General features: G+C 44.1%; 1 protein-coding gene across 2 annotated transcripts in view; it reads left to right on the forward strand.

Moving 5' to 3' along the window:
• Positions 1–16,085, forward strand: part of FERMT2 (FERM domain containing kindlin 2) — a 612,725-nt gene that overhangs the window by 21,464 nt on the left and 575,176 nt on the right. The window lies entirely within an intron of this gene.

A 16,085-nucleotide genomic window follows, 5' to 3' on the forward strand; every position in this document is an offset into this window, starting at 1 on the left:
CTTGAGCCAACAAATAGTACTTCTTATTTGTATGGTGTTTACATGCGTAGTGCAAAGCAACAGTGCTGTACAGTATGGGACTTTTTGGGTGAATGGTGCGCGTAACAGAAGAGTGACGTGGTACAATTTTTTTGTTTATTTTGTTACAATTGAGGACCTACTAGAGTGTTAGGGAGTGGAGCATGTTCTTTAGTAAGATAATTTACGGTGTGTTGCCACTCTATCCCTGAATTGTCTTAGTTGGTCTGTGGTTCCTTAATTCTCCTTCTGCCAAGCAAGACTGTTTAAGGAAGTCTTGGAAATTTTGTTAACCATGTCTGTCGCATCCTCTGGCCAAATGAGAGTAACAAATGAACAATTATTTCATTCATGGTTGTGATTACTTCACTTATCTACACCTCAGAATGTGAACGGGCCACCTATTCTCCTCTGGCCGCATTCCGTACTAGCTGTACAGAAATACTAAAATATTAAACTTCTCACCCACCAAATGGTTTTTCCTTAATTTATTATTCCTGTCGGAGCTAGTACAGAAGACTACCAGTGTAGAAAATTGGGGCCTTTCACATTCTGAGGTGTAGATAATTTATATGATGTGGAAGTATATGTGAAAGCCCTAGATAACCTCTCATACTCTCCCTTTCCGTGATGAATATAAGTGATTACTTCACACCAGCATTACTGAACTGTGTTGTATTCCAAAATCCGTTTAAGGAACCTGCCTTCTGCGACATCTATAACAGAAGCTGTGTGCACTGTGATCAAATCTATGCTATTTTTAGATGTATTTTAGTAATACTTTTGCTTTATGTACACTGAATTACCGCTATGCTTAGACAATTTATGTTTTAACTTCGTTTATGAGGATGCAGATGTCCATACCTCTGCAGGTTTTCTGCCTAATATTTTAATCTGGTTAATTTGGATAAACCGGTTTACGTGCATCTCTTTCTCATAAACATTGCATGAAGAATCCAAGTGCTCTAAAAAGACCAATGCAATGCTTAAACACAACCTGACTAAATGGCAAAAAAGCAAACAAAACAATCAACTAACCACCACTAGAATAGCACACTTGAGGAATGAAAAGGTTTTGCTTTTCCTCATAAATGGCCGATTCTGTTCGATAGTCTGCTGAGTAAGCAGAAGTGAGTACTGCAAAGTAATGTCTGGCCCAGTGAAGGACTATGCCATTGTTCGCATTGTAGGTGTCGTCTTTGGAGAATAAATTGTCTGTGGGAGGAACCAGACTTTTCCCCTAAGATCTTCAGCATTCTGGGCAAGCAAGGTGGGCTGTGCAAATAAAGTGCTTTGCAGGTTAAACATCAGATTATGAACCCTTAACTCAAGTGAAAACTACTGATGTTCTCCAACGATAATGGACACATGATAAAACTTGAGTCCCTACCATTAGCTTGAGCACCTTGGCTACATTCATTAGGTATGAGTTCCGATTGTCTGTTTGGCTACGAACTAAGCCTGACGCACCACATTTAAAATCAGCCACCCATTTGTAATGTTATATCCTGTTACTGTTGGAAGTATACAAACCGACAGACGTGGTTGATGTCAGCAGGTGAAGGCAACCTTAAATCCATAACCAAGTCAAGCGATTTGTCTAGCATGGCAACCAAGAGTGTAGTCTCATCTGTTGGTAAGTTCTGGGGTCGGCACTGCACCCTCAGGAAGCGTACTAGGGAGCAAAGAGCACAGATGGTCATGGAGAGCTCCGGCCTGAAGGTATATACCAACATCCAGGTCTGATTATCCCAAAGATTGTCACCAGACCTGAAGGTATATCCTTGAGAATCTGATCAGGTATTACTTCGTGGCATGTGCATATTGATGAACCTTGACTCCGGAGACCAATTTCACTTCTGGTGGCTTTACGTAGCGGCTAAACAGGTTATGGGACCAAGGCAGCACTTGAAAGCAGCTGTGATAAGAGAGGCAGGGGAGAATGTGGAAAGCCCAACCTTAATCTGAGAAGGATCACTCTCGAACGACGCAAATGATTCAACACCACAACCCTAAACCTAATCCTATGATGTTAAACATTAAGGGAGTAATAAATAATAAATGTCACCCCATTTCCTACTTCTTGCTCCAAGTTCTCTGGGAAGTAGGGTAGCCCAGAGGGAGGGGACTGGGTTAAGGGATTAGCAGTAAGACTAAACAATTGCACTTCGTTAGAGATCTATTTTGTATTTTATTTTTTCTTGGCTCCCCAACCGACTTTCACATTGTGAAAGACCCATCACTTTAGCCAAGCATTCGTGTTTCGGATAATTAAGTTGGTCCCAGTACTATAACCTATTAAACTTTCATATCTTGTTAACAAACCCGGATGGCTTCCTCCTGGATTAACACATCCATTTTCCCCATGATGGACAGTACTTTGCTTTGTGTGGGCGCAGGGCTTTAAAATGCATACCAACACATTGAATAGCACAAACTCCCTTTTTAGGTCTACCCTGCGAGGCAGAGCAAGCTGTCTGGTTGTGAAAGACCTAGTGGGAACTTACAAGGAGCTTAGAGCCCGCCCAGTGCTTACCATGGTTTGGCTGTATAGGCAATTACGTTTTTTATTTATTTAATTATTTATATTTTGTGTGTGTGTGTGCGCTTGACTTCCTCTTCTGTGTTTGTCTTTCACCCTGGAACACATCCTCTTTCTTCGTGTTCTTACACTGCTTATATTCTGGGCGCTAATTTTTTCTCTTTGGTTTATAAAGCATGGCTAAATGGCATTGACAAAGCCAACCGGTCCAAAGGTGAGACCTATTGGCTTTGCAAATGCTAGTTTATTATTTGAAGAACGCAGATGTTTCCCAGGGTCTCTGTGCAAAAATGGCCTGCTTTTTTCATGCGCAAATCAAGAATATATAGTCTTCCCTAGAGACCCTCAATGCTGGAGAGATTAGTGTAGATCTCCCATTGGATCACTTGGTTGCAGATCATTTGGTAGCTCCTATGAAGGAAAGCCATGTTTGCTCCTTCCCTCCCATACTGCAAGAGGACACCGAGCTGCTGTTAAATGGAATCCGGTCTGGTTGCCTGCTCGAGCCCTGCCCTTTGAAAATCTTGAAACTGTGAATGGAGGCTATTGCCTCACCCTTGACCTCAATCCTTAATGGTGTCATTACATCGGGCCAGTATCCCATTGTGTGGAAAACTGTGGTGGTTAAACCTCTTTTAAAGAAGCCCTCTTTGGATCCAGCGGAGCTAAAGAACTACCGCCCCATTTCCCTGTTGCCTTTCTCAGCTAAAATTCTGGAGAAACATTTGAACTTTCATCTCCGCTCCTATTTGGAGGATCACCAGCTGCTCGATGGTTCGCAGCATGGGTTAAGAAGTGATCATAGTACGGAGACGGCATTAACCTTTGTACTCAATAACATCCGAAGTCAGGTTGACGCTGGTCACACTACTTTACTGGTTCTTCTGGACCTTACGGCGGCCTTTGATACTATTTCTCCCTTAAAATTAGCTGGGAGGCTCTGGGAAATGGGAATTGAGGGCCCTGCCCTTAATTTGCTTATTTAATTTCTTATGGATCGGTCGCAAAAGTTGAGATGGGGCCAATTCTTCTCAGCTCCCAATCAGTTGTTTTGTGGAGTCCCTCAGCGAACCTCATTGAGTCCTACCCTTTTTAATATTTATGTATCCCCGCTTGCTAGGGTTGTAAGCACTTCTAGCCCAAAAGATCTATCTTATGCTGATGACACTCAAATTATGATCACGATTACTGAGGGTGTTGAAGCAACAGCGGCAAACTTTAAAAAACTGCATGCAGGCAGTGGTCTCCTGGATGGTAGAAAACTATCAGACTCAATGGGGATAAAACTGAGGTTTTCATATTTGGAAACAATCGATTTGGTCCGTGGCCTGGTGGCCCGATATGCTATTATCCCGCCCCGCCCCACCACACCCTGGCACCAAAAATCTAGGCATCATAGTTGACACATCCCTTTCCTTGGGCCCTCAAATAAATAGAATAGTTTCCACCTGTTTTGGGATTATAAGGACTCTTGGAAAGATCTCCCAATTTCTTTCCTTTGTCTTGCGGAAATAGGCAGTTGTGGCCCTTGTGTTGTCTAGATTAGACTATTGTAATGCCCTTTTATGTGGGGATAAATAAGGGGCTTGTGCATAGATTTCAACTAGTGCAGAACCCTGCTGCCAGGCTGGTGATGGGCCTTCCCAAATATCACTCTGATTCGGCCACTATCAGCAATCTGCACTGGCTTCCGCTAGGTCGGAGAATTGTATTCAAAGTCCTGTGTTTGGTACATGAGGCCTTCTAAAATTTGGGGTCCGAAGGCATTAAAAACTCTTTCGGAGATACGTCCCCGCGAAGCAGCTAAGATCTGCTAGCAAGAACCTTCTGATAGACCCTAGGTTTAGGAAAGCCAGATGGGGGAGGGGTAGGACCTTCTCGCTGGCAGCGGCAAAACTTTAGAACTTCGTCCTCTTTCAATCCCAGCTCGGGAAACAAGCTCTGTTCCGTAAGGCCTTGAAGACATGGCTCTTCACTATTTCAAATCTGTAACCCTTTTACTTATTGGCACCCCTGTATCCTGACCCCTTTCTGCAGCGCCTGGACACCACTGGGCTAAGTTCGCACTTTACAAAGCTTGTATTCATTCTTTCAAGTTCACCTCTGCATTCTTTGCAATCTATGTCGAGATTAGGGAGAAAGAGTATCATGTTGCCTTTTATATCATTGCTTTCATTTTTCTGCTGAAAATGAATGATTACTGTTTCTTGCTAAGCTGCATTTTGTGTAGTATTTCTTGTTGGTAGTCTATTCGCTTTTCTGGCTCTACTTCTGAATCCAAGAATAACTGAATTATCTCAAGATTTCTCCCTCTTTTAGAATCTGGAACGCAACTTTGATGTTTATGGTTTGTAGCGTGTTTTGAACATGTCGACCTTTGCTTCAAACGCCATAGTTGGCCCTACAGTGCAGTACCAAAACTTTCTCTGGGATGGCTGACAGTCCTCCAGGTCCTGACTTTGTTTCATGATCCCACCGTTTTTTCTGTGTATTGTGCAGCTTTTGTTCTTCTACCGCAGTCCTTGCGGGCATTTCCTCCAGTTGGATTTCCAATGCAGGTAATTGGGATTCCATGCTTTAGGGAGATTTTGTTGCGCCTTGAGGGTAGACCTAGGAAGGGATTTCTCTCTGGTCAGTCGTGGCTTTTGCAGTCAACCTCCACTGCACCACCCCATGTCTCACCGCTCTGCCTATGTAATATAGAATGTAAAAACTATTGCATAATATAGAATGTAAAAACTATTGCCCCTCCTTTGTTATATGTTATATGAGTATTTATTACGAGCACAACTACTCTTGAGTATCCTGGCGCGGAGCATAACCACAACGAAGTCAAAAGACACATAGCAGAACATAACAATTCTAATAGGCTTTATTAAAAAGGTGGGTTTTGAGAAGTTTTTTAAAGCTGCTAAAGTCTCTGGTATCACTGAGAGTGAATGGAAGGGAGTTCCAGAGAGTGGCCGCTTTGACCGCAAATGATTGACCGCCCAATCTAGTTCGCCGGAAGCGGGGGATTGTCAGCCGGCGTTGGGAGGCTGACCTAAGATGCAGACTAGGGACATGGAATCTCACTCTTTTCCTGAGATAGGCGGGGCCAGTATCATGAAGGGCTCGATGCGTAAGAACCAGAGCCTTAAATTGAATTCTTTGGGCCACCGGCAACCAATGGAGAGTGGCCATATGAGGTCTTAAACTGTTGCGTCTAGAGATGCCCAGCAGAAGTCTCGCGGCCGCATTTTGAATGAGCTGTAACTTATTTATCAAAAAGGAGGGTGAGCCCAAATACAGCGCGTTGGCGTAGTCCAAACGGGACAATATAAGGGCTCTAGCGACCATCTCTTTGGCTGGTTGAGGCAGAAGAGGGAAAAATCTGCCCAGAGATCTGAGGGTCCCAAAGCAGGCACCCGTCAATCTCTTAATCTGGTCAGAGAACCTTAGATCTTCATTGAACCAGATGCCCAGGTTCTTGGCTGGGCCACCTTCGGAGAGGGGACGGGGGAAACCAGGAGGCCAAACCAGTTCAGTGAATTGGCTTGGAAATTGGCCGTATAGTATAATCTCTGATTTTCCCTCGTTACATTTGAGTTTGGCACGGGCCAACCAGGTGAATACAGCCGCCAGGCATTTTTGTGCTGCAGCCGTTTCTAATGACGAGCTGCCCCAGGTAAACAGGAGCTGGGTGTCGTCGGCGTAAGCCATAATTTTTGCACCCAGCTCCTCGGCCAGGTAGATCAGCGGGGTCATATAGATGTTGAAAAGAAGTGGGCTCAATGTTGAGCCCTGTGGGACCCCAGTCTGAACAAGCCTGGCCGAAGAAGAGTACGGGGGCATCCAGACCTGCTGGTAACGAGAGTCCAGGAAAGACTCTAGCCAAGACCATACCGCCCCGGTGAGGCCAATATCCGTGAGGCGGGCCAGGAGGAGTTGGTGAGGGACCGTATCAAAGGCGGCAGAGAGGTCCAGTAGAATTAGTGCCGCTCTGCCGCCCCCGTCCGTACACTCCCTGATGGCTTCCACCACCTCCACCAAGGCCGTCTCCGTGCTAAAGGAGGCTCTGAAACCCGACTGGGCTGGATGAAGTACCCGTTTGCAATGACCAATTAACCATAGTAGTGACCTAAGACCCTACACACTCTGCTACTCCTGCCAGAACTCTTGCTGGGCATGGGTCTGAGGGGGAGCCTGATTTAAGAGATTTCAGCAGAGCAAGGATGTCTACTTGATCCACTATAGTGAATTTAGCAAGGCACCTGCAAGCAGGGGCACCAGATGTCACCACCAAAGGGAGTGAGGCAGCGTTGCTCAAAGCTAATTCCTCTTCAATGAGCTTGACTTTATTAATAAAGAAAGAGGAGAGCTCCTCACACCAATCAACAGAAACCGGGATTTTTTTATGCTCACCTAGAGGCGACAGGAAGCTTTGGACTATGGTGAAGATTTCCTTATCATTATCTGCTTTTAGGATCCTTGACGCAAAGTAGGCACCCTTCGCAGTCTTAACTGCGTTATAGTACTCTCTTTGGGCTGCGCGGAGGTCTGCTTTGGTTTGCGGGGAGTATGCAACCCTCCAAAGCCCCTCTCAAATTGCTTGCATGACCTTTTTTGCTCTTGTAATGCTGATGTGTACCAAGGTTGAGAAGGTAACATGCGTCGGGGCTTATTCTGGGCAGGTTTGGAAATGGTCTCTACTCCCAGACTGACCCAGGCGTTAAAGAGATCCACTTGGCCCTCTAGATTAGTAGCACGAGCCATCTGGGAATGCGTGAGGGCTTCAGCCAGTCCAGGAATGTAAATTTTCCGTACTAAGGGACCTGACTGAGGAGAAGGGTGACGAGGTGGTACTGCCACGTCCCAAGAGAAGAAAATCACAGCATGGTCTGACCAAGTAACTGGCTGGGGATCTTTGAGAACCAGGGCAAAGTTGGAGCAAACCAGGTCTAGCACATGTCCTCGAGAATGTGTCGGTTTGGAGATCCACTGAGTTAAGTGCGTTATGGCCAAAAGGTCTTGAAGGCCCAGTGTGTCTGGGGAGCTAGTGGAGTCTAAATATATGTATGTTAAAATCTCCCAAAAGGAGAAATTTTGGGAAGCGTAACGCACGATCAGTCCGTGTATCTCCTAAGGAACTCAGAAAGGAGCCAATCGGCCCCGGCGGTCTATAAATCAAAGTCCCTCCTAGGGTGAAATGGGGAGAAAGAATAAAGGAGAAGTCAAGAGCTTCTCCATCCAGCACACTCAAGGATTTGTCACAGGAAAAGGCCCATGTTTCCCTGAATATTACCGCGGTGCCGCCCCCTCTACCTGAGGTGCGGTCGGCTCTAGACAGGTGGTAGCCACGTGGGACTGTCAGTTCTACCACTGGGGCACATGAATAGTTTAGCCACGTTTCCGTGACAAACAAAATATCTAGATTGTTGTCTTCAGTGAGCTCGAATAAATTCTCAGCATGTTTAACCTTCTAATTGTTATCTTTATTGTGAGTGAGGAAGAAATCATATTCTAAAATGTGGCTAGCGGGGCTATTCTGTCCTGTATGCGTTTTCCTAGTCTTGGTCTGCGTTTTGTATATTGTAGACCCCCTTCCTTTCCTTATGAACTTGCCTGCGCTCTCACTCGGGATGCATTTGGGCTCAAATAAGACTTACTCAAGTCTGCTGCTAAGATACAATGGCTACTAATAGCTGTCTTTCCCGTGAGCTCTCTTAAATCTCGCTGCTGCCAGTCTATCCTGGAAGAATGTTGCGAAGGGGCAGAAGTTTTGTGGAGGGGACCAGACGTACCACCCTCTCTGCTGTGCGTCCCAAAGCCGTTTACACCTGTTTAACAATAAAGGGGTGGTCGTCCGGGATTCCTCCCCCCAAGCATGAGGTACACCAAAAGATCTGTTTCAGTTCCCCATGCTCCCAGCAGACTCTTCTCCATGTTGGGGACATCTGAACACCATTGAGCATCATATTGTAGGAGACACGCAAAATAGTATAGCTGTAGGTCAGCCAATCACAAGCCTCCCAGGTCAGTGTCAAGAATCAGAATTTCCAGTCTAACCCTGCTGTGCTTGCCTGCCTGCCCACGCAAGGGACAACAGAAGGCTATTATGTTTAATCAAGGTAGACACTGGGATGTCATACGTGGCATTTTGAATAGCGCAGAAACAGCTTGGTAAAAACTGTTTTGTTCAGTGAGACTCGACCCACTACTTACTGGGGCAGGCAGACCCAAAAACTAATCGAATCCTCTGGGCCAATGAGGACACTGCCCATGATATTATAGCGTGCCTCCAGGGCGTTTGCTATCTGAATTCCCACATACCAGAATTGATCACTTACCCATCTGAGCTTTGTTACTGGGAGCGCAGTCGGTTGCACCCCCTGCCCGTTAGGCCATATGTAACAGGGCGGTCTTCTGCTTGTTGACCCAAAGGCTGATGCTACCCCGAATTCCAACATGATCCTCAACAGTACCCTCACTTACTGCTCAGGGCAGGTTCACACCAATGCATCGTCTGCATAAAGCGAGACAACGTGGTTGACACCGCCCACATCAACACCCCCACTCGGCCAGGTCGTGGGAAAGGCAAACCGCCAGCGGCTCCCTAGCCAAAGCAAAGAGTACCGGCAACACGGGCACCCCTGTCTAGTACCCCTCCAATTGGAAAGTGCTCTGATGCTACAGGGCCGGTCTGAAGCAGTGTAACTGGATCTTCATAGGGAAGTTTCACCCAGGACTGAAACACTGGTCCAAACCCCTTTCTTCTGATGTATTCCCAATCGAAGGTGGCAAACGCCTTTTCAACGTGTAAGGCAACATGCGCTGCCTCTATCTGGGTATCTGCAACAGAGTGTAACACAATGGACAATCTTTGCAAATTGCATGGATGTGGAATTTCACTCTGAACCTCTCATTAAGAGCGTGTAATGGTCGTACAATTTCTGAAATCCTGGGGAATTACACCTTCAATAGACCGGGGCATGCCTAGTTTAGATTACGTTCTGGTAGATACAAAAACCTGGCATAGGGTGTTAGATTTCAAAATCCTGCCCCGCTATGATAGCGACCATAATGCGCTCATCTTAGAGGTAATTTCGTCATGTGCTAAGAATGTTTATGAAGTTTCATCACCACTTGACTCTAGATTAACATTGTCTTGTTGTTGGGGGCAATCTTCTCAGTCACAAGAAAAGCTGGCCTCCCTATACCAATTAGTTATCCCATTTTTTTTTTTTTATGGTGGCGAATCAACTTACCCTGAACGATGGCAGACCTACTTCTCTTTCTAAAATCTTTAATAATCACCAAGACTTACTTTCTACTATGGCCAATATCTTTCTCCCAACTAAAAGGTCTAGGGGGACTAAAAAAATCTTGTCATCCATGGTACAATGACAGTTGTGGTGTAGCCAAGTTAGATCTCATTGCTGCCTTCAAAGCAAACGATAGACCATTGGTCAGGGAAAAAGGGCAGCTCATAAAAGCGCCATTGCTAAGGCTAAAAGTAGTTGGGAGTACCAAAAATGGGATACCCTCAAACGCCCTAAATAATCATGAAATGAGTTATTTTTAGAACGTGGTCAATTCGGGTTCCGAATAAGTCAAACTGAGCATAGAACCTAATATTGGGGAGGACACATGGAAGGCACGTTTTGAAGCACTATACTAAAGTGTGGAGGACGAGGACGGGCTAGCAGCTAACCCTCTTATGCCCCCCTGAGTTAACTTATTTAGCTACCTTTTAAAGAGATAATTGAGGTACTGAGTAGGATAACATCATCTAAGGCTCCAGGGTTAGACAACCTCCCCGGGGACCTCTTTCGTTCTGAACCAACCTTCTGGGCCCCCTGTCTGTGGTGTTTGTTCAATGCCATCTTGCAGGGCATGGCGATCCCCACTATCTGGGTGGGGGCCAAAATTATACCAATCTTTAAAGAGGGTTCGCCGCTTCCTGTTAACTATCGCCCATCAGCCATATTGATGCAAGCCAGAAAATATTTGCCCGTGTACTTTTGTGGCGACTCTAGAGTTGGATGGATGACCAGATTGTTCTTGGCCCCCTCCAAGCCGGGTTTAGAGCGAAGATCTCCACAACTGATCAAATCTTTAGGCTCCAACTATTATATTGGAAATCTGTGTGTATAGAGGGTGGCAGCCTCCACTTAATATTTGTGGACCTAAAATCTGCGTTCGAACTGGTACTGTTGGATACACTATGGGCAATCTTACTGGCTTTGGGAGTCCTAGCGTACCTTTGCCATCAGTTGAAACACTTGCATGTGGGTAACATTGTCCAAATTAAGAATGGCAAAAATGGTCCGCTACTGGTAGAAAGAGGTGTTCGCCAAGGCTGTGTCCTGGTCCGACTCTCTTTTGCCTTTTTATCAACTGCTTAGTTGATTGCAGGGCAGGATATTGATGCTCACCGATTAGTGAATTGAAAAATACAGCTATGATGTTCGTTGACGACACCCTCCTGCTTTCGAAATCACCCATGGGAATCCATAGGACCCTTGACATTTTTAGTGTTTCCTGTAGAAACCGGGGTCTGGAGATCAATCTCCAGTAAACCAAGTATATGGTATGTAATGTGACGAAACCTCCGGCTAGATGGAGGACCATTAGAGAGGGTTGTCCATCTTTGTGTACCTTGGGATTACACTCACGGAGAAAATGGATTGGGGTGCGCAAAATAATAAAACCAGTCTAAAGTTGGCCCAGACAGTGGGGGGCCTAATAAAGGTATATTAGTTGTACCCACAAATTGTTGGCCTGGCAGTGGAAATCTACAAAATACAAGCCGGGGGTGCTGCCTTATACAGTGCTGAAATTTGGGGTCATTGTCCATCTGGCTCCTTATTGAGCACTGAATTCCTATGCTAGGCAATTAGTGGGTCTTCCACCTAGCACCCCACAAACACCTCTCCTTATAGATCTTGGGATTAGACCAATTGCAGACTAAGCTGCTCTTAGAACCCTATTATTTTGGCGACGTCTGTGGAGCCCTCCTGAATTGGCTGCGTACAGGGATGAGCTGAGAGCAGTTTTGGACCTACATGGTGCGGACAAATTATCATGGTTGGCTTATATCAGGAAAACCTGTGTGGCCATGGGTAGTGGGGAACCTATGGAAGAATGCAGAAGAAACTTGCCCGTTGACTTCTCAGAAAGTCTTGATTGAGAGCTGTAGAGAACTTAAACTTGTGCACGTACACAGTAGGCTCACAGCTGGCCGATTGACCCTAGGGTTCCTGGAAGTAAAAGACCAATATAGTATAGAAGCCGTCCTGGACGACATCCAGCCGCTACTGGCTAAGAAGCTATATTTGCAATTCAGACACTGGGTGCTCCCGTTGCGTTCCTTCACAAATAAGTGGACGGGTTCATCCAATTTAGGTTGCCAAGCCTGTAACAACACAGAGGAAACAGAATATCATGTGCTATTTTTTTTGTCAAGGATACAAGAGGGCAAGGATTCGATGGATGCTTTAGCTATGCAGAAATTTGGGGTCCAGGCACTGTAGTGAGGTTTTTAAGCTATTGAAATATGATATCCCCTTACCCATTGTGTTTTTTTTTTTATATATCACGTTTATTTTCCATGTGGTGTACCCGCAGGGCCATCCTAAAGATGAACCCATAGGATGGGCAGGTCTACTATTACATATTATGTAAATAGTGCCCGCTTACCTGTAATTTCAATTAACTCACTTGATGACCTTTTTAATTACCTTCTTTTTTAACAATTTTGTGTTGTACAAACTATTCGTTTCCACTTTAGTTACTGTTGAACGATGCTAGGTGAGGTCAACTATAACCTTATTAAAAATGTTGGTTTGGGGTAATTACAATGGCCTTCGTGCCGTCTATGCTTTGCACAAGCACTTTCAATAAAGAGTGCAGTTCAAGAACAAAAGTAAAAACCAAGATGTTGCCTAAGCATGCACATGCACTTTATTGACACACATCTCCATAGGCTACTTTTTGGAATTTTTAAGCCAGGCACTTAGAATAGTAGAACAATTTAGGATTATAGTAATGGTTCCTTTCCTGCCTATGTATGGCTTGTGCATTCAACTGATTCTGTTTCCTTAAATAATGCAAATGCAACTACAATGTCCCATGTTTTGCACAAGCACCTTTTTGTACTTTATTTATAGTTTAGTGATGTTGGTTCTCCATAATGGCCATTTTTTTGGCCATGCACACACACTTTATTGAACCCCATGGTCTTTTGCTGCATGTATACTGCACAAGTATTTTATGGCTCGTATACTTATGGGTTAATCTCTGGCATGTTGAGGCTTGCGAGTGGGTGAGACGATCAAGCTATGTAATATGTTTGCAATTCTCTTTTAACATTGTGCTAATTGGTGCCCATATTGGCCGAAATGAAGTTTTGTTTGGGGTCCAGGGCAACAAGTTTTCATGTGTATTTTGTCCTTGGGACAAGTAGGCCCAACCCCCCTGCAGCACACACCCTTTGGCTGACAGTTTACAGTATCGCTTTAGGAAGGGCATTGTCTGCATATAAGGTAATATGTGTCCATGTGGTAATGCTGGTAAAACTTACATCTATGGTTCATTACTGCAAAGCCTTTATCATTAGGGTGAGCGGACTAAGTAAATGTTGTAAGCTCGGACTGCACTACTGACAGTGATTCCAGTATAAAAATGTGTGCACATGTTTTCAGACTTTAGCAATTTAGACTTTACTATGTGTAATGCTCCCAGAATGCTGTCTGATTAGCTGCAAATGTTTGCAGAAGCTTGAAAGCAAGTATGATGATTCTTTGCTTCCAAAATAAAATATTCACAAAAAAATGCAAATGGGAAAAAAGAAGCATTTAGCTAAACTACTATCAAATATTAGGTACCATTTCTTTGCAGCATCATTTAGAAAAATGTAGAACCAAAGTCCTTTGCACACGTATGCAGGTGATGGTTTTAGTGTAAAAAACAAAATTCGATAGCTCTTCTTGTAAACATTAAACAGGTCGACATCAGAATTGTCTTAATGGGGATTTTTTATCCGGATCAATACAGAATGAACAACCAGCCGACACGTGTTTTGTCACAACGTACAATTGTGACTCTTCAGGCCACTACACTGGACCTGAAACCCGAATCCCACATGTCTGATTCAGAAGCTTAGATCGCCTTTGGTCACGGACTCACACGTCCATCTACCAGCGTCCCATTAACCTTTGGGACACTGTGAATAAACTAGTTCTATCTTCCCGAGACCATTGCTTGACTACCTATGTCGCTACCGGGTCGGAAATATCACCGGTATAGCGGTTACATTGGTCCTTCACCAACTTAACAGCCCTGAAGAGTTACAATTGTACCAAGTTGTGACGAAATACGTGTCGTCTGGTTGTTCATTCTGTATTGATCCGGATTAAAAATCCCCATTAAGACAATTCGGATGTCGACCTGTTTAATGTTTGCAAGAAGAGCTATCGAATTTTGGTTTTTACACTAAAACCATCACCTGCATACGTGTGCAAAGGACTTTGGTTCTACATTTTTCTAAATGATGCTGCAAAGAAATGGTACCTAATATTTGATAGGAGAAAAAAGCATTTAGCTAAACTACTATCAAATATTAGGTACCATTTCTTTGCAGCATCATTTAGAAAAATGTAGAACCAAAGTCCTTTGCACACGTATGCAGGTGATGGTTTTAGTGTAAAAACCAAAATTCGATAGCTCTTCTTGCAAACATTAAACAGGTCGACATCCGAATTGTCTTAATGGGGCTTTTTAATCCGGATCAATACAGAATGAACAACCAGACGACACGTATTTCGTCACAACTTGGTACAATTGTAACTCTTCAGGGCTGTTAAGTTGGTGAAGGACCAATGTAACCGCTATACCGGTGATATTTCCGACCCGGTAGCGACATAGGTAGTCAAGCAATGGTCTCGGGAAGATAGAAGTAGTTTATTCACAGTGTCCCAAAGGTTAATGGGACGCTGGTAGATGGACGTGTGAGTCCGTGACCAAAGGCGATCTAAGCTTCTGAATCAGACATGTGGGATTCGGGTTTCAGGTCCAGTGTAGTGGCCTGAAGAGTCACAATTGTACGTTGTGACAAAACACGTGTCGGCTGGTTGTTCATTCTGTATTGATCCGGATAAAAAATCCCCATTAAGACAATTCTGATGTCGACCTGTTTAATGTTTACAAGAAGAGCTATCGAATTTTGTTTTTTACACTAAAACCATCACCTGCATACGTGTGCAAAGGACTTTGGTTCTACATTTTTCTAAATGATGCTGCAAAGAAATGGTACCTAATATTTGATAGTAGTTTAGCTAAATGCTTTTTTCTCCTATCAAATATTATCATTTCCTGCATTTGTGAGCTTTGGTTCAGTACCTACGATCCATAAGATAGCATGTTCGTTATCAGTTTTCACTTTTCACTCTGATGGGGGTGCTGGGAGTTATTTGCGTTGTTATTATAGACTCATTAAGGGGAGGCTTTGATTCTTCTTCTATTCCTCTATTTCTAACTCTTTGATTTGATAGTGCTCTTCTCATTGGCCCTCGTTTTGCCTTGTCTCTGTCAGGATTGTTTTGTATCTCTGTTGGTTTCACTTGTTGTTTTATTGTTCCAATGGGTCTAAGCGGCTGGGGTACTCCAGTGATGCTCCCGTTACTATAATGTATTAATGCCCTCGCATCTTTCAAATATTTACATTTTTCCATTAATTTTGCTTGCGATGGGCTTGACTCCATGTTGGGTAGCAATGATTCTGGTGATTTAATTAGTAGCCATCTTTGGTGGTTGGTTATAGTTTTTTTGTGTCCCAGAATATTTGAGTTCGGTCGCTATTGGTGTCTCCTTTTTTTGTTTTTTTTCACCGAATTTGCATTGTTAGGGCCTCAAGATTTTCCTGAACGCATTTATCCACTTAGTATGGTTTTTTCTACAAATCCAATGCAGTCAGGTTTGGTGTATTTGATAGGCTTATGGTCCTTTAAATCAAGTAATTACCTCAAGAACTTATTTGGGAGGAAATTCACTGTTTACTTTTGTAGGTCTTCGGCCTAGCGTACACTGCGCAGCTGAGATTTTGTTTTTCCTAGAGTGGGGCTTGAACCCGCCCCTCTTCTCCATTGGCTGGCTTCCTAAACGGAGGCCAGCCATTGAAGGAGAGGGGCGTTACTCCGTTCAAGCCCCGTCTTTTTGGGATAGAGGGGTGTGTTTTTCCTGTTTACACCTCTTTGTTTTCATCGCTGATGCGACCTTGTTTGAGAGAGTTCTGTTGGTTTTGCTCTCGTTTTATTTTCAAGTTATGAAGATAGGGAACCTGAGGGCTGGATGTTGCATGCATGGTGCAAGCCATGTGCTTGGATTCAGACTTGGAGTGGTTCTTTAATATAATTTCAATTACAAAACACACAAACGGAGCCACTACATTTAACAGTGCAGTGATGTTGATCAGTGACTCCTGAATTAACATTTTCAACCAATTAATTTACACATGCTAATGTGTAATACTTTCAACCTCATAATT

Source organism: Lissotriton helveticus, chromosome 9 (assembly GCF_964261635.1).
Source record: "Lissotriton helveticus chromosome 9, aLisHel1.1, whole genome shotgun sequence".
Taxonomy (NCBI): domain Eukaryota; kingdom Metazoa; phylum Chordata; class Amphibia; order Caudata; family Salamandridae; genus Lissotriton; species Lissotriton helveticus.